Source organism: Abramis brama (assembly GCF_963993115.1).
Source record: "Abramis brama genome assembly, chromosome: 17".
NCBI classification, from domain to species: Eukaryota; Metazoa; Chordata; class Actinopteri; order Cypriniformes; family Leuciscidae; genus Abramis; species Abramis brama.
The window spans coordinates 28,600,268-28,622,385 of record NC_139979.1 but is presented as its reverse complement, the minus strand read 5'-3'; the positions used below and the strand labels follow the sequence as shown (position 1 = coordinate 28,622,385).

Here is a 22,118-nt window from a genome sequence, read left to right as displayed (position 1 = left end):
ACGTCATCACGTTGGAAAGGTCACGAAAAAACAAATAATAATAATAATAATATATTAAAACAAAGATGTCAGACGATTTTGAGGTTGGAGGAGAAAATGAGATGACATTTTTCGCCCTTCCCTACCTTTTTGAACCAGAGTAAACAGACAAATAACTTAGATAGATTACGTGACGCGTGACCTTTCCAACGTGATGACGCAATGCTTGGCACATCTCAGAGATGGTACACGACGAGCATTTGTGGTTAAAAAGTATATATATATATATATATATATATATATATATATATATATATATTTTTTTTTTTGAAAATGACCGATCGTTTCACGAGATAAGACCCTTATTTCTCGACTGGGATCGTGTAGAGACTTTGAAGCTGCACTGAGACGGACATTTGAACCTTCTTTGAACATTGGTATAGTTGGTTGGCTTAATTTCTTCATTTCTTTTCGACTGAAGAAAGAAAGACATGGATAACTTGGATGACATCGGGGTGAGTAAATTATCAGCAATTTATTTATTTATTTTTTTTTGAAAGAAAGTGAACTAATCCTTTAATTTCAATTGTCCTGAATCCAGAATGAGTCTTCCTAAAGTCAAGTGAAAAGTTGTTAAATGAAAAGCTGTGGTGGTGCTAATGAATGCTTGGAAACTCACTCCAATTATGAAACACACCCATGTTGCTTCACCCAGAGTTTGCAAGTCACAGATGGCAAGAAACAACATCAAGCAGCCAGCAATAATACACAATATGCATGCTCTCCAAGGATAGCAGTGATCTGCAGCTCATTTTAAAAGCTGAATGTACTCACAAGTGCAATCATGCATGGCTAATGTATGTCATGCCAGCGCTGGTTTGATGCAAAAAGGTAAGCACATGTATATTCAAGATGTTTGTTGATCACTAAAATCTGTTGACGCTAACATCATTTTCATGCCATGTTTGAATGCACAAACTCCTAAGTTAATAAGTCACCTGTCTTAGTAGGACCACCAGGGACTGATTTGAATAAAGCATATCATTAAAAAAATCTAATTTAATTGCTGAGCTCTAGGATCAACAGAGCACATTCCCTAAAGTGCTCAATACAAAGCCTCAGATATGTTCTCAGCCAACCAAATGCATATATTAAACAGCATTTAGTCAGAATGCATCTCTTGACTTATTATGTTTGACTCAGTAATGTTTTCCAGTGTATTCAGCTCATTATTGTAGAATACAGGCATAGACTTTGATAGGGAATATGATTGGAGCATTCTTTATTATTAAATATTTGTATATATATATATATATATATATATATATATTTGATTGTACTAGACGTGTTCAATTGACATGCCTATTAAAATATTACTTATGTTATGATCATATTTGTGCCCCACCCATTCTATGACGCACTCCTTCCACGCTTCCCCATATGCGAGAGAGAGAAAATATCTCACGGAATCAGTGTTAACGAAAACTATGACGAAAAATGTTCGTTGACGACCTTTTTTTTTCCTGACTAAGACAAGACGATGAGAGACGACACCCACGTCATTAAATGATAACTGTGACTATATCAACACATATCGTTGATGAAAAAAGACGAGACTGAAATGTGTTTAAACATTTTTTTATTTTTTTTTACTTAACCAAAACCACTTGTTTGTGTCAAATAAAGGAGATGACAACACATTGGCTGTTTTTACGAGCGTTCAGGCTTACGGTTGCCAGATTTCAATAATTTAACCCCCCAGTCAGAGCTTTTCTGTTAAAATAACACGTTTTCTACCCGGTCTTTTCAATAGTATTTGGCAACCATGTGCGCACGCTCTCTACACTGCTGAAGAAGCGCGGATGATCTAAAAACAGACAAGTAAGCTGGAGTTCAGGGATCTTCATTTGAGATTTTCTACTTAAAGTGTCATTCAGTCCGTCTGTGTTCTGCCATGAGCTGCTTGCGCTATCTGTGCGACTAAATCTGCGATCAAAATGCAGGCTGATATCCAGCAGTGTTTTTAATGTTGATCATATTATACGAGCAAGAATGCAATGTTTTCTGAATATCCACACGATTTCAAATGTGACATTGATTTTATACAACAGTTCAACAAACAGAAGGGTAACATAAAGTAATGTACTACATTTAAAACAGTATTGTCAGTAGGCTTATTGCTCTATTTTGCAACAAAAGCCATAGCAGAACTGCAGCACAGTTTATTTATTTATTTTATAAAGGTACTTATAAAGGTAAAAAATTAACTGGAAAAATCGATTAAAATGACTAAAATATGACTAAGACCAATAAGCATTTTCGTCTGAAGATGAAGACTAAGACTAAATCAAAAATGGCTGCCAAAATTAACACTGCACGGAATGCGAGTGAACCTTATCAAAAAGGCAATGCTCCGGTTACTGGCGTAAGCTTGGTTCCCTGAGATAACGGGAACGGGCATTGTGTATCATGTCGTGCTACTGTCGACACTGTTGTGCTTCAGTCGAAATCTGACTAGATGACTGTTTTAGTCGGCCCCACCTATTCTAGCGGGCTGAAAGGTTGAAATTATCTTCTTACAACGGGTGAACATATCCCTGATAGTATTATATATCGAAAACAATCAGATTGCTTTAAAATCGCTACTTTTATCCAACTTTCCGAACATCCGCTTCTAGCTTTAGCCCGCTAGCATCACTACCTTTGACTGCAGGTGAGGACACGTTTGAGCTGCACGCGGTGCAGTTGGAGCTGGAGGCCATGGAGACAGATTCGAGGCTACGGGATCAGCGATAGAAACATTGCGGGCTGACGGAGAGGAGAGGATTTGGCCCCGGGCCTAGCTTGCGACTTTTGCTGTAGAATCACCCAGGGTCCGTGGTGAGGATCGCTTCCCACATAACAACAAGGACGTGAAAGATTCAGTAATTTGCTCTAAATTAATGGTTAATGTCTTGTTGAACAGAACCTGCTCTTTGTAAATAATTGGATTTTTTTCTGGAAAGCCAAATCGGAGTGTATCTTCTGTTGGACAACATCTCCAAGATGCTACGCACCATATGACTAGTAATTCGAACCTCAAATCACAGTCTTTGTTCTACCCACTTACGTGTGTAGTGCAGTCTATAAATACTATGTCTATAGGGGTTATGTGCAATTTAACTTCCGTATTCTGTAAAACAGATTGAATCGCTTCTGGTTCAGGTCTTTTGTATGTGCTTTGTGAAAAAAAGTTAGCTGTTCTAGTGAAGATAAAAAAGGAGGAAGCAAAGATGAACTTAACCAATGTCCCTCGCATGTGCAGATTGATATCTAAAAGATTTTTTATTTTATTTTTATTCTTCACACTAACGTTTAGACGTTTAAATAGAATAAAATGCCAATGACAAAGTGAACTAGGGTACAGTAGGTTGGCTGTAGTAATGGGAAGTTTGGATCATTTTACTGACTCGGATCTTTGAATCTCGTTCTTCAAAATGAACGAATCTTTTTTCGAGTCATTTCGTTAATTTCAGCAGAATGTATTTAAAATGTTACATGTTAGCCAAATTCCCCAAACACATCAAATGTTGATCGCATTTAGAATAAGAAAAAAATTTGCAATGCAAGGAAAAGGCCAAATTATGAGAAAAATTGCAATGCAAGGAAAAGGCCAGATTATGAGAAACAGAAACAATTAATTAATTTATCTGGGTCTTCAGGCTATGCAGTCTGTTACTGTAGTTTACCTCACTCCCGAAGCCGTTCGCTCATCCCGTGACATCCTCATAAACTGAACTTTGCAGTAGTTTACCTCACCTCCCGATCTAAGCCATTTGTTCATCCCGTGACATCCTCATAAACTGAGCTATAGTTGGTACCGGATACAGAATTGATTAGTTCATCTTTTGAGTCTTCGGGTTCGAGTCGTTCTTTCATCACATGACAAAAGAACGAAAGACTCAGAAGAATCAGACCCGAAGACTCGAGAGATTAACTAATCATTTATCTTTCCGGTACAGTCTCTATGGGACTGACAGGAAGACCGAAAGACTCAGACCCGAACCCGAAAAGAGATGAATTAATCATTTTGGTTTCCTGTACAGAACCCATAGGATGTTGCGCATGCAAAATGAACGAATCGTTCATGACGACCCATCACTAGTTAACTGATTACCTTAAAAGTCCATAGATATCAGCGCCAGTTCTTACTGCTGTTAACACTCTGACAAGTGGATCAGCGATCCGGTTTGGTCATGCGACGTTCAACATATACCCTATTCCCTGATTAATGAGGTCAAACAAAAATTCTAGATCTAGATCTCCTATTCTAGGATCTAGAAAAAATCTGATCATGATTTTCTCAAATCAAAATCTCCTAAACATTTGATCACTCACACCTAAGGCGGTTATTGTAAATGATCATAGATAAAAGTTTTGATGTACTCTGCCTAACTGAAACCTGGCTTAAATAAAATGATTATTTCACTCTTATTGATTATATTATATTTATTGATTATATTATATTGATTATATTTCACTCTACTCCCCCATGCTACTGTTATAAGTACAAGCCCCATCTGATTGTGGTGGCGGTGTTGCAGCTATCTATTCTTAATGTTACTCAGAAAACAGGACACAGGTTTAAGTGCTTGTGCTAAATGTTACACTCTCAGATATATGAAAAAAAAACAAAAAAACTACTATATCTTGCTTTGGCTACCGTATATAGACCTCCAGGGCCCTACGTTGATTTCCTAAAAGAGTTGGATGTTCTCTCTGACCTATTGGTCAACTTCGAGAGAAACTCGTAATCTAGAGCGCAAATGGAGACAAACTCATTTAGAGGTCTTTAGAATCGCATGGAAAGACAGCACTTCCTGTTATAAAAAGGCTATAACCAAAGGAAAATAACCAAAACAATCAAAGGTTCTTGTTTAGTACAGTGGCTAGATTAACAAATAAATAGACATCACCTGAACTGAATATTCCATTACAGTTTATTAGTAATGACTTAATGAATTTCTTGACTGAGAAAATTGAAAACATCAGGTATACAATTGTAAATGTGTAATCTTTGACAGCGTTTTATGATTCAGCCTCAATTATTGCCCCTCAAGAACAATTGCAGTGCTTTACAACTATAGGACAGGAAGAAGCATGAGGCTTCGATTCTCAGTCAGGCATCCTGTTTTGACATTTTAAAGCAGCATCTTAATGATCTGTTTTCCAGTGGACTTCTAGAGGAGTAGACGAGCACCTACAGACACACAAACAGAATAAAAGCAGGTATGAAATACTGAAGCCGTATTCATCACCGCTCGGCTGAGAGGCTGTCCATCAAACTGATTGCACATTGAATTAAAGGCCTGTTCTCACAGCGATGGTGTCGTCTGTCATCAGCAGGCCGTGGAAGATGAAGCTCTACCTGTTTGGGTGATGTATGACCAAAACAACACACTCACATTAATGCAGCCCAAACAAAACGAGTGGAAAAAAAGCAAAAAAATCTCACATTGATTGTTTTTTTTTATTTTATTTTTTATCAGATTTTGGATTGATGCGGGTCTGATCAAAGCCTCCAGTATTGCAATATGAAACCTGGACACCGTCTGAAGTTTATGAAGCTGCTCAGTGTTTCCAGTTCCTGGTGGATTCAGATGTTGATGGCTGATTTTGTCGAGTGCGTCGTTAGTGGCACCGGTAACAACACAACGTTAAGTCAAGTAACCAGCTGAAAACTGTCATGAGGAAATTACTTCATCAGAGCAAATGGTCCTAAGAGAAGTGCTTCATAGATGATCATTGGCTTTTAAATGTCCTGTAGAAGACATATTAAATGTTAGTAAGTGTCTCGTCAGGAGCATCTTAAAGACATACTTGTTCTTCAGTTCTTATTTTAACAAACCAATGATTTTCCCCCCAAAATCAGGGCTTTTTGTTGTTGCTGTTTTTATTTGACTCAAACCCTTTAATGACATGAAAAATATGTGTGTGTGTGTGTGTGTAATGTAAATCCTACATTATGGGGACAAAATGTCCCCATAAGGATGGCAATAGCCGAAATCCTTGTTCGTGTGGGGACATTTTTTGGTCCCCATGAGGAAAACGGCTTATAAATCATACTAAGTGATGTTTTTTTGAAAATGTGAAATTGCAGAAAGTTTTCTGTGATGGGTAGGTTTAGGGATAGGGTTAGTGTAAGGGAATAGAATATACAGTTTGTACAGTATAAAAATCATTATGTCTATGGAAAGTCCCCATAAAACATGAAAACACTACGTTTGTGTGTGTGTGTGTGTTTTGTTGCTCTCATTCTCAGTCTTCATTGATCTGTTTAACAGTCCTGTCTAATATGTTATTAGATAGAGCTGTTATACAAAGTTTGTATGTGGTTGATGTCCAATGTTGCTAGCTGAGCAGAAATACATAATCATGTTTTGCTTGGTCCCTTCAAAGATACTTTGGATTTTTTCTTTAGTGTAAAGATTGAGAGGTCCGTCTATCACTATTCCCATGTTCGTTTGTGGAGTAAATATATAAACAATAATATGTGTTTACACAGCTTTTTTATAAAAGGCGGGTGCTGGTGTTCTGCATGCGTTCGGCCAATCAGCATACTCTAAAGTCACTGGTAGTTCCAATTGTGCTGGGTTAGACCCTACTCTGAAGTAGGAGCTAATTTACTTCCCCCAAAAGGAGTTCCTAGAACTAAAATCGTTCCTAGTTCCTATGACAATATATTTACTAATATATTGTCACGTCTTTTTTTTTTTTTTTCATGTCAGTCATGTTTCATGTCTTTGTCATGTGATTCACTGTTGGTCATGTGATCCTGCCATGTGTTCCCTGGTCTGATGTGTCATGTTGTCATTGTTTCATTGTTCACAGATGTCCCTTGTCTAGTCATTAGTCCTTGTGCAATTTAGCTCTCATGTTTGCCATGTGTCTTGGTCAAGAATTGTTTCACTGTAACCTCAGTGGGTAAGGTCCTGTCATGTTTATGTTTTGTACATGCCATGTTTATGTTTTGTTCATGCCATGTCATGCCTTTGTTTTATGTTTGATCACAGTCTGTAAATAAACTGCACTTGGATTCTACAAACTTGTGGTATATCATAATATATGTAATTTCATATTCAGTAATACACTTCATAATATATCGATTTATATGTGATCAGATATGGTGCTGCATGTGTAATATATTGCAGATATATTTACGTATGCAGCATAAACACATATAGAGAGAGAGAAATATATAATGTAATATTTCTTATATTTATTTATTATTTACATTGTAAATGTTTTATATTTTCAAGCTAGTTAACAAAAGCACAAGCATATCTGCATGTTCGAAAGTATTTAGCCAAGAGACTATCACTGTGCTGAGGAGTGCATAGCCATTATTTTTAAATATCATAATTACAGTATTAATGGTGCTAGGCCAATCGTCAACCTAACCACAGGCTCTACTCTTCAACACAATGGTAACCCAAACCCAAAACTCAAGACATACTAGAAAACCTTTTAAATTCCAAAATAATAGAACATTAAAGACTAACAGAAATACAGAAAATATCCGTGTACTGTAGTAGGTACTATGCAGTCAGGTCAAGGCGGTTGTTTTAGGGCTTTTTTGGCATCTCCATGTGTATCGCAACTTGTCTAAAATGTAAACAAGATCTTTGCTGTTGCACTACACGCATCTAGGCCTACTATATACTTTTAGTAGGCCTTACGTTTTTTTTTTTTCTGTAATGTTTTTTTTTTTTTTCATGGGTGCTTTGTTGTGCATACATTTCTGAATTAAATGGACTTCTTATATAATTTGGTGTCCCTTTGTAGTCTCTAAGTGTCCTATATATACATTCCTCTGCTTTAAAGGGTTAGTTCACCCAAAATTTAAATTTCAGTCATTAATTACTCAACCTCATGTCGTTCCAAACCTGTAAGACCTTCGTTCATCTTCGGAACACAAATTAAGATATTTTTGATGAAATCTGAGAGCTTTCTGTCCCTCCATTGACAGCAACGTCATTGCAACATTTAAGGCCCAGAAAGGTGGTTAAGACATAGTTAAACTAGTTCATGTGACTACAGTAGTTCAACCTTGATGTTATGAAGCTATGAGAATACTTTTTGTGCGAAAAAAATAAAATAAAATAAAAATAACGACTTTATTCAACATTCTTTTCCATGTCATTCTCCTACGCTGTTGACGTAGTGTAAACAGTGCAGCTTCTGGGTTCTCAGAAGCGCTGCACTGTTTACCCTATGTCAACAGCATAGGAGAATGACATGGAAGAGAATGTTGAATAAAGTCGTTATTTTTATTTATTTTTCGCACAAAAAGGTTTCACACAAAAAGTATTCTCGTCGCTTCATAATATTAAGGTTGAACCACTGTAGTTACATGGACTATTTTAACAATGTTTTTACTACCTTTGAAAGTTGCAATGACGTTGCTGTCAATGGAGGGAAATGGAGCAAAAATATCTTAATTTGTGTTCTGAAGACGAACAAAGGTCTTCTGGGTTTGGAATGACATGAGGGTGAGTAATTAATGACAGAATTTCAATTTTTGGGTGAACTAACCCTTTAATGTTGTTTTTGTAAAAGGAACAGAAGCATTATGGCAGTGAGTCATATGAAGCCATATTTTAGCATACTGCTCGTGCAGCATGTGTAATTGATTGTTTTACATAGGAGCACTTGACGGTGCTCTCTCCACAGCCCTGAATGATCTCAATTACATCTATATCTAAGAGGGAAAAATGCAAATTAAATTATGGTGCAATTGATGGTTTAGATCATCAGGGCTTTTAGCTTTTGAAAAATGCCTCTCTTCATAATGTCAATGATATCATCAGTTGCTGCATGAAATACTTCAGTCACTTATATTTTGTCAGGATTATTCAGTTATTTGTTCATTTAGTTTCATTTTCATGGACTTTTAGTTTGCGTCTCTTGGTTCCCTTTCAAGGGAACTCGCGTTGCGTCGAGATTGACGCTATGGGAACGCATTGCGTGATTGCATCATGAAGCACTTGTAAAATCAGTCCAATGGCGTATAGGCGGGTGACGTCATGGCAGGAAGCTATAAAGTGCACCCAGACCAAACATTGTCAGCTTCTGTGTCTTCAGCAAGCGCTCTCTGTGAAATCTGTCTCTGTCTATTTATTGTTGTTTGTCCTCAAGCATATTATATATCTAGACAGGAATATAATGGCGAGCAAACAGCATTTTGGATCGTGTGTTCCTCCCCGCTCTCGCTTCATTACGAGTGGGGATACACGCGATTTATGTGTTGTTTGTTTGGGAGTAGAGCATGCACGGTCAGCTCTAGTAAAAGGTGGCTGACAGTGTTCATTCATAATTCCTGACGTGTTATATGCACTATCGAGAGTTTGAGCTCTACTCCTGTTGGCTTTCTTCTCGAGGGAAGAAAGTCGAGAAAGATTCTTTGGCTTGGATCTCACGTTTGCCGAGGCAGCGCGTAGATTAGGCTACGGGTCTGCAATAAAGATTCTGTGACTCGATCTCGGATCTCGCGTGTGCTGAGGCAGCGCGTAGATTACGGGGCTGCAATAAGAATCTAATGGCTCAGATCGCGTGTTTGCCGAGGCAGCGCGTAGATTATGAGTCTGCATCTCTGCAATAAGAATCTAGTGGCTCATATCGTGCGTTTGCCTAGGCAACGTGTAGATAAGGTCCGATATATTTATATACACACAGGGAACTGAGCAGACGGGAATTTCCTTTTCTCTCTTTCTCTTATGATTGTTTGCAAACTAATTATGTGTTTGTAGACTATTATTGTGGTTCTTTTTGTTTGAGAATATAATATGAATTTAATTTGGAGAAATTAAATATTTGTCTGGCTTTGAAAGAAGATGTATGAAATTAATATATTCTATTTTTCATCCAGACCAATGTCTGTATTAATACACTAAATTCAGCCTTTCACCTAGACCGTTTCTACTTGTCTGGTTGACATTTGGCTGCATTTAATTTTTGAGAAAATTAAATATGTACTTATCTGATCTCTGAGGAGTTAGATTTCGGTATTAATATGCTATTCAGCCTTTCATCCAGACCGTGTTGATTGTCTGGTTGATCTTTGGCTGCATTTAATTCTGAGGAAATAAATGGTGAAATTCCTGGGGGGAAATTTATAACACCTCATTATACGGTGCCCATCTCCCTTCGGTGCTCTCAGGGGCCGTTCTGCCAACCCCATCATCTCGTGTGCTTTGGGGCGCAACAGTCTCCAGTGAATTCTAGTCTCAGACGAGCCTTTATCTCACTGTCCGCCCGGAAACGTAGCGGCGCTGGGATTCTTGCCCCCGCCGAGGAGGGTCTCAGAGCAATCATTTCGGCTGTTCCCTGCCGGTGCGCCGTTTCAGGGCAACGAATTGGTCGCTTGAGTAATACCAGAGACCAGTCTTGAGAGGCTGGTTCTCTTAATTTCCGGGAGGAAGTGGTTAACACCTCACTATACGGATCCCATTTCCCTTTGATGTCTTCGGGGGGCCGTTCTGCCAACCCCGCCACCTCGTGTGCGTCGGGGCGCAACGGTCTCTGACGAGCCCACATCTCCGTGTCTGCCCGGAAACGTAGCGGCACTGGGATGCTCGCCCCCTATGTTGAGGGTCTCAGAGCAGTTAGTTTGGTCGTTCCCTGCCGGTTTGCCATACAGGGCACTGAATTGGTCGCTTGAGTAACACCTAGAACAGTCTGGAGAGCTTGGTTCTCTTATTAGAATTTTTGGCAGCGTGGGAACTTCTGCCAAACATATCTCAACAGAAACAGAGTGTTTGCTCCTGATCCCCCACTAAAAGACTGGGGTTGGGTTGGCACTCTCAGCCGCAGCCTACAAGGGGTAAGGCGGATCTGAGGACCGTTATTATTTCCAAGAAGGCTGTGGAGAAAAGGTCCTGACGCCCGAGGGGTCAGGCCAATGAGGGCAATCTCCTCTGAAGGTAAGCGGAGATTGCCTCATTATACGGTGCCCGCTGCCCTTCGGTGCCCTCAGGGGACAATTATGCTAACCCCGCCACCTTGTGTGTTTCGGTGGACTGACTGTTCAACAACAACTAAATCCAGAAGCCAGTGTCGAGAGGCTGGTACCTCTGCTAGAATTTTTGACAGCGTGGAAGATGCTGCCAAATATTTCTTGTTGGGTCCTGCAGACCATAGAAAAGGGTTATCATCGGGTCTCGCCCGCCCAGGTTTATGGGGGTCCTATCCACCGTGTTGGGCCCCAAGCAGGTTCTGGTAATGGAACAAGAAGTGAAAACCCTGTTGGAGAAAGGGGCCATAGAACATGTACCTCCCTCCAGCAGGGACACCGGGTTTTACTCTCGGTATTTCATCGTTCCAAAGAAGGATGGGGGATTGTGTCCCATTTTGGATCTGAGTGTTCTGAACGAGTCAGTCATTCAGCTAAAGTTCAAAATGTTAACACTGAGACAAATCATGCCACAGATCAGATCCGAGGACTGGTTTGTCACGATAGATCTCAAGGACGCATACTTCCACATTTCCATCCTTCCATATCACAGGAAGTTCCTGAGGTTTGCTTTTGGGGGCAAAGCATACCAATATCGAGTTCTTCGTTCGGCCTAGCACTATCACCCCAAACTTTCACGATCAGTGTCATCGGCATCGTGATGTCGATCTCGCCCACAGGAAGGAGTTGCGGTTACGGCTAAACGCCAAAAATAGTGTGCTTTCTCCACTACAGAGGACCACTTTTTCTAGGCGTGGTTGGGACTTAATGTTGATGCAGGCATACCTCTCACCTGCACGCATAGAGTACATCCTGTCAGCTGTGAAAAGAATAAAGCTAGGCCAGTCACTCACTGTGAAACAGTTTCCGAGACTGTGGGGTCTGATGGCAGCAGTGTCCAACGTGATACCTTTTGGCCTGTTGTACATGAGACCCCTGCAGTGGTGGCTCAGGACCAAAGAGTTTCCCCGAGGGGCAACCCCTTTCGCATGATCAGGGTCACGCGGCGATGCTTACGTGCCCTAGTTATGTGGAAGAAGCCTTGGTTCTTGTCCCCAGGATCCTGTGCTGGGAGCTCATTGTCGTCGCTTAACGCTTACGACGGATGCTTCCCTCATGGGCTGGGGTGCGATCATGGATGGTCGCTCGGTGCCCGTGGACGGGTCACCATCTCACCTGGCACTTAATCACCTGGTGATGATGGCTCAGGCTCTACATCCCTGGGCACCAGATTCAGGGAGCAGACATCCTGTCGAGGCAGGGGCTGAGGCCCAGGGGAGGGAGACTCCACCCCGAGGCGGTGGAGCTCATATGGACTTGCAGACGTGGCAGTTCAGCATCTGTACATGGTTTCCCTGATTGTTCTACTTCCGGGAGTTCTGGAGAACAGAGTTATGGGAGTGTGGGTTTGGCCCCTGAGGGGGCCCAACTCATAGACTCGAGTCTCTCAACTGAGGTTGTTGAGGCCACAATCTCTCTAGAGCTCCCTGCACAGGAAACAAACCGGTTTCCTCCGTAGTGCGTTGGAGCAGGAGCAGTATGGCGGCTTTGTAGCCTTGTATTAGGGGTATCCCTACAAGAGGTGTGTGATGCGGCGGGCGGTTCCTTTCCGCACACACTCATCGGGTTTAAAACCTACTTTTGGGCTGCACTCCTGGGTCCCAGGTTATTCTGTCTTTGTTGTGCTCGCCTGATTTCACACAAGACAGGCACTGGTCACTATGGTGGCGTTGGTATAGACGTTCCCATAGCGTCAATCTTGAAAGGGAACGCCTCGGTTACGACTGTAACCTCGGTTCCCTGAAGAGGGAACGAGCGTTGCGTCACCTTGCCATACTTCCGGCGCGCCTGTGATTGACTTGCTTCGACTTATCAGAAGTTGACAATGTTTGGTCTGGGTGCGCTTTATAGCTTCCTGCCATGACGTCACCCGCCTATACGCCATTGGACTGATTTTACAAGTGCTTCATGATGCAATCACGCAATGCGTTCCCATAGCGTCAATCTCGACACAACGCTCGTTCCCTCTTCAGGGAACCGAGGTTACAGTCGTAACTGAGGCGTTTCCTGTTGTCTCTGTTCCCGCTTCCATTGGTTAATATGGTGATTGATGTGATCATGACACCTGTTAGTCCTTTAGTTTGTTATCTGTGTATATTTAACTTCCTTGTTTCCCTGCCTTCAGATTCGGTTATTAGCACGTGTGAAATCAGTCCAATGGTGTGATGAGACGTCAGAGGCGGGTGACGTCACCAACCAGGAAACCATAAAGCCTGCCCAAACAGTGTAACGTTAGCTTCTAAGGCTAGCAAGGCTGAAGCAAGACGCTAACAGGCATGCAGGAGGTATAGCAGGGTCATGCAGAGTTTCAAGGGAACTCGCGCTGCGTCAATTGACTCTGTGTCTGTACTCACGACGCCGTAATGACCAGTGTCGGTCTAGTGTGAATCGAGAAAGCATTAGGACGAGAGCACCTGAGCCCCAGGTGTAGAGCCCAAGTCTAGGTCATAAAACCTCACAAATGTGTGCAGTGAGGACCAGCCTGCTGCATCACAAACATCTTGAATTGAACTCCTGACACTAGAGCCTTAGAGGTAGTAGCGGCTGGGCAATATGGCCATAAAAAAATATCGCAATCATTTTTTTTATATCAGTCGATATCGATAATTATCATAATAAAAGTCAAATCTTTATTTATTTCAAGTTTAAAGGCAGATTTTTGCTCCTAAGTGAAAGTTGTAGAAACCAGAGCGTTAATTGTGGTTTTAAACTACTCTTTATTGTCAGAACATATCAGGACAAACACTTGCCAAACAGGTGAACATTTCACAAATCTGAGGTAGAACATTCAAACATTTGTCATTTTTCCTTAACAAAATAAATATCTTTATTGGACAATTAATTTCTTAGTTTCTGCATGTGCTAATTTTTATTTGGTAAAATGTAATATTCTGACTGTTTGAGTTTTATTAAACTTAACCATTGGTCATCCAGTATCATGCATTTAGATCATGATAACCTCACTATCATGGCAAAATGTAACTTTATGGTTTCTATGGTATTTGTATGAAAAACAGTAGCCTAAATACATTATTAAATACTGTAATTATATTCCATCAGTCCTTTAATACATCGTCTACATTAATAATATAATACAATTCAATATGTATATCCCACATTTCATGGTGCAGTTAATATAACTAGGCTAACGTTACAGTAAATCCATGGTAAATGATGGGAATTTGTAGACGGAAAAGCCTTCTGCGCACAGTGTTTCTCCTGTTTGTCAGTGCTGTTTCATCTGCCTTTAAACTGGTTTAAATCACTGAAACATTGTGTTCTTCGCTGAATTCAAGCGCTTCTCACTGGATTTCGTGACCGAGACCGGTCAGAGTAAACGCATCTGCTCTAGTGAGCTCGTGCTGCGCTGCCATTTGGACTTTGAGCCGAGCGGATAAATGGTCCGTGTGGCGCGCGGTTCAAATGAGTTTCGTTCCGCTTTTGGCGCTAAACATTATCGAACATTTATCGAACTCTTGATATCGTTTTATCGAGAAAAATTATGTTGCGTTATCGTTATCGTTTTATCGCCCAGCCCTAAGAGGTAGCCATACTCCTAGTTGAATGGGACCGGACTGCCAAAGGAGTAGGAGGAGAAAGCAAGAGAGATAGCCTTGACTATCCATTTGCTCATCCTGTGCTTAGATGCTAGATCCAAAACACACAAACAGTTGTTCCAATCTATGCCACAGGGCAGCTCTGTGGGCGTAGGCATCCAATGCCCTAACTGGACAAAGCAGATTATTTATTTTCTGTTCGGAATCCTGGGATGTAGAAGGACAGAAGGCCAGCATAACAATAGACCTGGACACATTAGTGGGGACTTTAGGAATGTACCCTGGTTTAGGGTGAAGGAATGCCTTTGCCATGCCGGGTGCAAAATCCAAGCACGAAGGTGCAACTGACAAGGCTTACAAATCTCCTATCCTTTTAAGAGAATTGATAGCTAGGAGGAACAACGTCTTGAGAGTCAGAAACAGGCCTTGTAGCACCACGGCCAAATCCCATGCCGGTACCCTAGTGCATACTGCAGACCTCTGCCTCAAATTGCCACGGAGGAAACGTGTTACCAAGGGGTCACTCCCTAAAGACATATGACCCAAAGGAATGTGGAAAGCAGCTATGGCCACCACGTAAACCTTTAAAGTGGACGGGGATAACCCTGCAGCAAGTCGCTCTTGCAGGACCTCCAGCACTGTACCAACAGGGAAGTTAACTGGGTCCAGCTGATGACCACTGCACCGAGAAGTGAACACATTCCACTTCAGGGCATACCGTTTCCTCATGGAGCTCTAGAGTGAAGAATGGTCTCAACAACCTCAGTTAATAGACCCTCAGTTAATAGACCGGGTCCCCTCAGAGGGCAAGCCCACAGCTTCCACAGTTCTGGGCGGGGGTGAAGTATTGAGCCCCCTGTCTGGGACAAAAAGGCGCTCCTGATTGGAATTTCCCAAGGAGAGCCGTCGAGGAGAGACACTAGATCTGAGAACCACACTCTGCCCGGCCACCACAGGGTGATCAAGGTGAGATGAATCTTGTCCCGGTGAAATGTACTGGCGTAGCCTCGGCCACATCGGAACCATAGTATCCGGTAAATATAGTAAAGTACACTCTTTTTGATGTTTAACCTCAACCCCAACCTTTCCATGTGCGCAAGAATGACATCTCGATGCCGAAGTCGAAGTCCACTTACATTATTCTGCGTGCTTAAGAGGAGTGTTTAGAGCATGTTACGATATGAGAGAGGAATCACGGCTGCTTTAGAGAACCCAGCACAATAGGAACTACCAGTGACATATGTGTACGCTGAAATAAAGTCACCTCAGAAAAACGGACTTTCCTGTTCTGTCAGCTGTTATACAGCTTGTGTATGTATGTAGTGTAGTGTATGAATGTATATATAGGACACTTAGAGACTACAATGGGACACCAAATTATATAAGGAGTCCATTTAATTCAGAAATGTATGCACAACAAAGTAGCCATGAAAAAAAAGAAGAAAAAAAAAACTTCTCAGCATTCACGGTGTATAGTAAGCCTAGATGTGTGTAGTGCAACAGAAAAGATCTTGTTTACATTTTAGACAATTTGTGATACACATGGAGATGGCAAAAAAAAAAAAAAAAAAACTAAAATAACCGCCAAGTTGTGCTTTAGCACCAACTGAGCATAGTTTAATTGCCACAGTCTACCTGAGTATTGTTGCTGCCCATGTCCATCCCTTTATGACCAAAGTGGTCACCATCTTCTGATGGCTATTTTTATCAGAATAATGCACCATGTCACAAAGCTCAAATCATCTCATACTAGTTTCATGACAATGAGTTCACTATTCTCAAATGACCTCCACATGTCACCAGATCTCAATCCAATAGAGAACCGGAGATTTGCATCATAGATGTGCAGCCAACGAATCTGCAGCAAGTGCGTGATGCTATCATGTCAGTATGGAGCAAAATCTCTGAGGAATGTATCAAGCACCTTGTTGGATCTATGCCAAGAAGAATTAAGTCAAGTTCAGAAGGCAACCACTCAAAAGTGAAGCAGACAGGAACCGTAGACATCTTGTGTAATTTATGTGACAATAGTGTCACCAAACAAACTGTAAAAGTATTGTTTTTAAACAGGATTCCTGGACACATCATCTGTCTGCTATTGGCCAAACAAACAGCCTCTCCCATTGGCTGGCTGTGATGTTCAAGCAAATAGGTAAATGTTTTGAAAGTCAGTATTTACAGTTTTCTGAGGAATCAGCCTACAAATGGTTTATTTACAGTGAGTATGCATATTAAAATGTATTTTAATATAAATTAAAAAAACACACTTCATCTTCAATTATGTTCAGATAATTCTCCTTCGTTGTGGTAACTCCCAGCTTCTTTAAAGGGGTGGTAAAACACGATTTCACTTTTCTAACTTTAGTTAGTGTGTAATGTTGCTGTTTGAGCATAAACAACATCTGCAAAGTTACAACGTTCAAAGTTTAAAGCAAAGGGAGATATTTGCTTTTAAAGAAATCAATTTCTAAGAACTACAGAAACGGCTGATAGGGACTACACGACATTCCTGTGGGCTTGCTGACGTCACTAAGCCCAATATTTACATAAACCCCTCCTCTGGGAACACAATACATAAAGGGGGCGAGGCCATTTTATGTTGCTTTGGAAAAGAGTTGTTGTGGTAGTGGAGTGTCGTTGCCGCTATGCCGTCGAAACGCTGTTATTTTCACCCAGATTGCAGGTCCACTTCGTTCAGTCTTCCTAAGGACGGTTACAATTTATTTTTAACTCGGTCCCTCATAATTATAATCCAAATGTTGCACTCTGTGCGGCACATTTTCCGGAGGAAAGCTTCTTCAATCTACGCGAGTTCAATGCAGGATTCACACAACGGCTTGTCCTGAAAGATCGAGCAGTTCCAACTTTAAAAACAGAAGCTTACGAGCCACAACCTGTAAGTATGATTTTTTCGTTGATGTGTTTTCCTGTAATAGTTCGTATTGTTAATTGTACGTTGTAGCGAGGAAGTAAACGAAGGACAACGCAGTTTGTCTCCACAAACCAGTTTGTTAAATGCTAACGTTAATTCATACTTATCCGACAAACACATACAAACTTCTGTTTAATATCACCAGCGCAGCGAACTTGGAATGTTCGTGGTTGTTGTCGTTTAAGTGATCACTGTAAATTATTCTTTGATTATAGCTTTTGTGTATTGTTTATCTACAGGCATGCTAAACATGGTTTGTGTTTGATTTGCCTACTGTTGTAAAGCCAATGTTTAGTGTTCGTATTGGGTTAATAGTTCTGGCGACAGATATTTAGCTACAATCATTTTAAATATACAAAAGTAACAGTGTCATATAGCGATCTGCAGTCTTAAAAAAAAACAAAAAACATACCTTTCTGAAACGTCCTTTAACAGCCGTTCTTGAACTGGTTCTGCTCGATCCTCTCTACTAACATTCTCTGGGTCTGATTCAAGCTCAAACTGATATGGGAATATTAACGCCGTTGTTTACTGAAGCACAAACTACCGGTAAGGGGCGTTTCCAAAACAACGTGCACTTGGCGGTTAGCGAATCACAACACACTGGGCCAGCTAACCAATCTGAGCCCATTGCGTATTTTTGAGGGCGGGGCTTCATAGAACCAGGAAATCATCCGACCGTTTTTACAAGGAGGGACAGAGCAGTGTAGAATAATGGTTAAATATGTGAAAAATAATGCGCATTTTTTAAAACGAAGCATGAACACATGTTACAGTGCACCCCACAAACACAATCAAGCCTTCGAAAAAAGGTGTTTTACCACCCCTTTAACACCATAGACCAGCTTAGGACAATGTACTGTATGAGTATTTTATATTGTGTTCAAACCAACGCTATCTCACGACCAATTCGTATGAATATGTATGAGTGAGTACGAGGTGGCTAATTTGTACGAATTCATATGAACTCACTAGGTTTAGGGGTAGGTCATCGTACAAATTCGTACGAATTAGCCATCTCGTAAAATATGTACGAATTGCCGTGAGATCGGGTTGGTTTAAACATATTTATGCAGCAGCAGTGACTTTCTTATCTTCATAGCAACAAATTCATGTTATTGACACTTTTTTCAGCTTCCCTGCAGAACCAATTGGTCTGAGAGCAGGTAAGTGCAGTACAGTCTGTTTGAAGTAGGTCAGCCCTGCATTTCTAATGATGGTATGGTCTGCTGACCTCATGGCCTGTCTGTCTGCCCCGCCCTATAATAACCTCAATTGCCTGGTGACACAATGACATACTACCCTGTTAGAGTTGCAGTCAAATCAGTCGCCGTTGCGTCGGCCTCTGGATCTGACGGGCCCCCAGGGCTTGGGTGTGCTGGCAGAGGACCAACATTCATCAAGCCCAGATGGGATCTTCTTCCTGCGGCTGCATTACAATGTCTGTGATGGCCTGAACTCCAAGAGCTTCTTCATGTTCTTCAGGCTTCAGAAAGAAAGATGGTTTTCTGCAAAAAAACAGCAAAGTGAAAGTAAAAGTGTCATGTCACGTTTGAAATACAGAGATGCTGTGAGTGCAAGTCAATAAGAACTGTAATTTCCTTTATTGCAATTTCAACAATGAGATGCGACTAAACCAAAAATATTCAGTCTGAATTTACAAGAACCTCTCAAAAATGTTTGTGTACATAATTGCATCAACCAAACATTTACAGTACATATTTAGCAAAACATCTGAGTAAAATTATCACAGTGCAATATTTCAATATTTTTCTTGCAGAAAATATGGACGTGATGTGAACAGACATTTTGCATTTTATATCATCAGGTCTGTCAATATTATTTAATATTTCTTCAGAATAATATGAATAATAACAATAAACGAGCCATCTTTATTGCTTATTGAATCTACTTTCTAATTGTATGTCATTTACATGCAGGGATAAGCACTGTTTCCTCTTATTCTGTACAAATACAGAATTGAACAAAAAACAGACAGACATTTGTAGAGTACACACACCTCTGATATGCTTTTAAAGAAAGTATTCATTGATATACACATACCATACGTCTAGAGTTAGATCATATATTCCTTCTAATAGGAACATGCAAACTAAAAAAATAAATAAATAAAAACATGGTAAGGATCAGCTGAATTCAAATGTCTCATTCAGAGGCCTGGGAAAATTACAAATACACACATAAACCAGGTTCAGGTGTGTGTTTTTCCACTCAAATCATCTCTTTTTGTCTAATTTTTCATGAGATCAAATTGCAAAATGCTGGCTGTTCCATGTTATCCGATTATTATAAAACTTGAATTGATTTCAAGCATCACATGCCTGTACATACATGAAAACACTGGATGAACAGTGCTGCAAAAAACCTGGTTTATCAAGACGCAAGCAGATGATGTAGCAACTACAATCAAGCTATATTGAAAAAAAAAAAAAAAATAATAATAATAATAATATACTGTGCCTACAGGTTACTAACTACTAGCATATATTAGTACATTTGAAGCTACTAAAATATATTTTTAAAAATTTACTGCGTTTATTTAATTCTGCATTTACCTGGCACAAAACTTATTTGAATTAGGGTGACACAATTTATTCAGGTTATTCACCAATTTACCAGTTTATTCATATATTTTATTACTTTATAACTTGAGTCAAAAACATAGTGATAAACATTGATATCAAAGTGATAAACAAAAATATTGCACTAAGATGTAAATAAATCAAAATAAAAAAATTGTTTATTTGATCATTGAATTATTTGTATACTGTATTTTTCAAACAAACCAATTTACTAAAATGAGCCAATAATTAAAATGAAGCATATGAGAAAGTGCAAACAGTGATTATTTAAATATTGCTGTATAGCTGTATAGCAGACACACTGTCTGTAGCACTACTGTAATAGCAGTTATGTATGGTTTGTCAGGGTAGGGCAATATTTGGCCGAGATACAACTATTTGAAAATCTGGAATCTGAGGGTACAAAAAAATCTAAACATTGAGAAAATCGCCTTTAAAGTTCTCCATTTATGTTCGCGATTGTGCTGCATTCACTCACAAAAATAAATGTTTGATATATTTACGGTAGGAAATTTACAAAATATCTTCATGGAACATGATCTTAATTTCCTAATGATTTTTGGCATAAAAGAAAAATCGAAAATTCTGACCCATACAATGTATTTTTGGCTATTGCCACAAATATACCCCTGCGACTGGTTTTGTGATCCAGGGTCACAATTGGAATTAAATAAATACATCAAACACACAACAACAAAAGGCTTGATTCCCAATGCACAGTTTACAATTGTCACATAGACAACATTTGCCCTATAAACATCTCTTGCACCATTTAAAATTAAGCCAATTTAATGGTTTGAAGATTATTATATTCCCTTTTTCATTTGTTTTGATCATAGACATTTCTATTTCCCCTTCAGTCACAGACAAATAATTAGGTTAACGACCCTGTTTCACTGAGATGATGCAATTAGCTGAAAAACTCCAGAATGCAGCTGACCGCCAGCGTTTCTCAGGCATAATTAACTTGGCACAGCCACTGAAAATCATGTGCTGCGACAGAGGAAACACACGTATACACACACAGACACACACACATGAATGCTCATATACACACAAGTACATATGAAAAAGGGGGACACAGTGTCAAAAGTATAATCCTAACATCTTATGATTACATCTAAGTGTTTCCAGGGGTAAAGCAAATTGACAAAGTAAAAATCGTCACATCAGCAAGCAGAATTGAAGGACAAATGAAGGGCAAATTAAAAACAACTGTTGTTACTTTTTTTCTAGAGCAAACATTCTTTATTTTCAGTGCAAACATGCTTCTCTGCAAATTAGGCTCACTATAGACTATACCTTTAACACAAAACTGTTTGCCTGCACAGTTAGTTTCACAATAACAATAGCATCTGCTGAAAGCAGGCACTAATTTAATTTAAAAGCAATGTTTTGTACATATTCTATTGATCATAGCTGAAGTTATTCATCAAATCATGTAGAAGAATGTTCTAATCAGTTACATATCCAGACTCAATGTTGACAAATTCAATTTCAGCATTATAAAGAACCGATTCATTTGGCTGGATCAAAGTTACAAATGTGCCAATAAAGTATGCCAGATCGCAGGAGTATGCTGTATCTATAACATTGAGAACCACACTATCGGAAACTGCACCATGCCAGTTTCATTCAGCACAGGTTTTCTGGGCACATTTGCACAGGTAGCTGATAATAATAATTCCTTTATTAATCGAGCAATACAAAACTGCAGACAGTGCATGCAAATAAACAACCAATAATCTGCACTATCAGCAGATAAGAGTTTTGCTCCACTGAGGAATCCACAGACAACAATGAACCGTATATTTGGACATCACTTCTGTCCAGAACTGTCGTACGCACATGTGGGAATATGAACACACTATAATTTTCTGTGTTGTCTAAAGCCCTCCTGGGATGAGCAGTATCTTTTGATGTTTCACATCCTTCTAATGACTAGTCCAAATAGCATACCTCCGGTAATGGATCTGAGCATCCATGGCTGCCAAGAA

General features: G+C 40.0%; 1 long non-coding RNA gene across 1 annotated transcript; it reads right to left on the bottom strand.

Annotated features, from left to right (window-relative positions):
- Nucleotides 1-4,940: 4,940 nt before the first annotated feature.
- On the bottom strand, nucleotides 4,941-7,840 carry LOC311067601. Its single transcript, XR_014603242.1, has 2 exons — nucleotides 5,338-7,840; nucleotides 4,941-5,218 (listed from the first exon to the last, which is right to left on the bottom strand). It is a non-coding gene; the product is annotated as an uncharacterized lncRNA (long non-coding RNA).
- Between the last annotated feature and the right edge of the window lie 14,278 nt (nucleotides 7,841-22,118).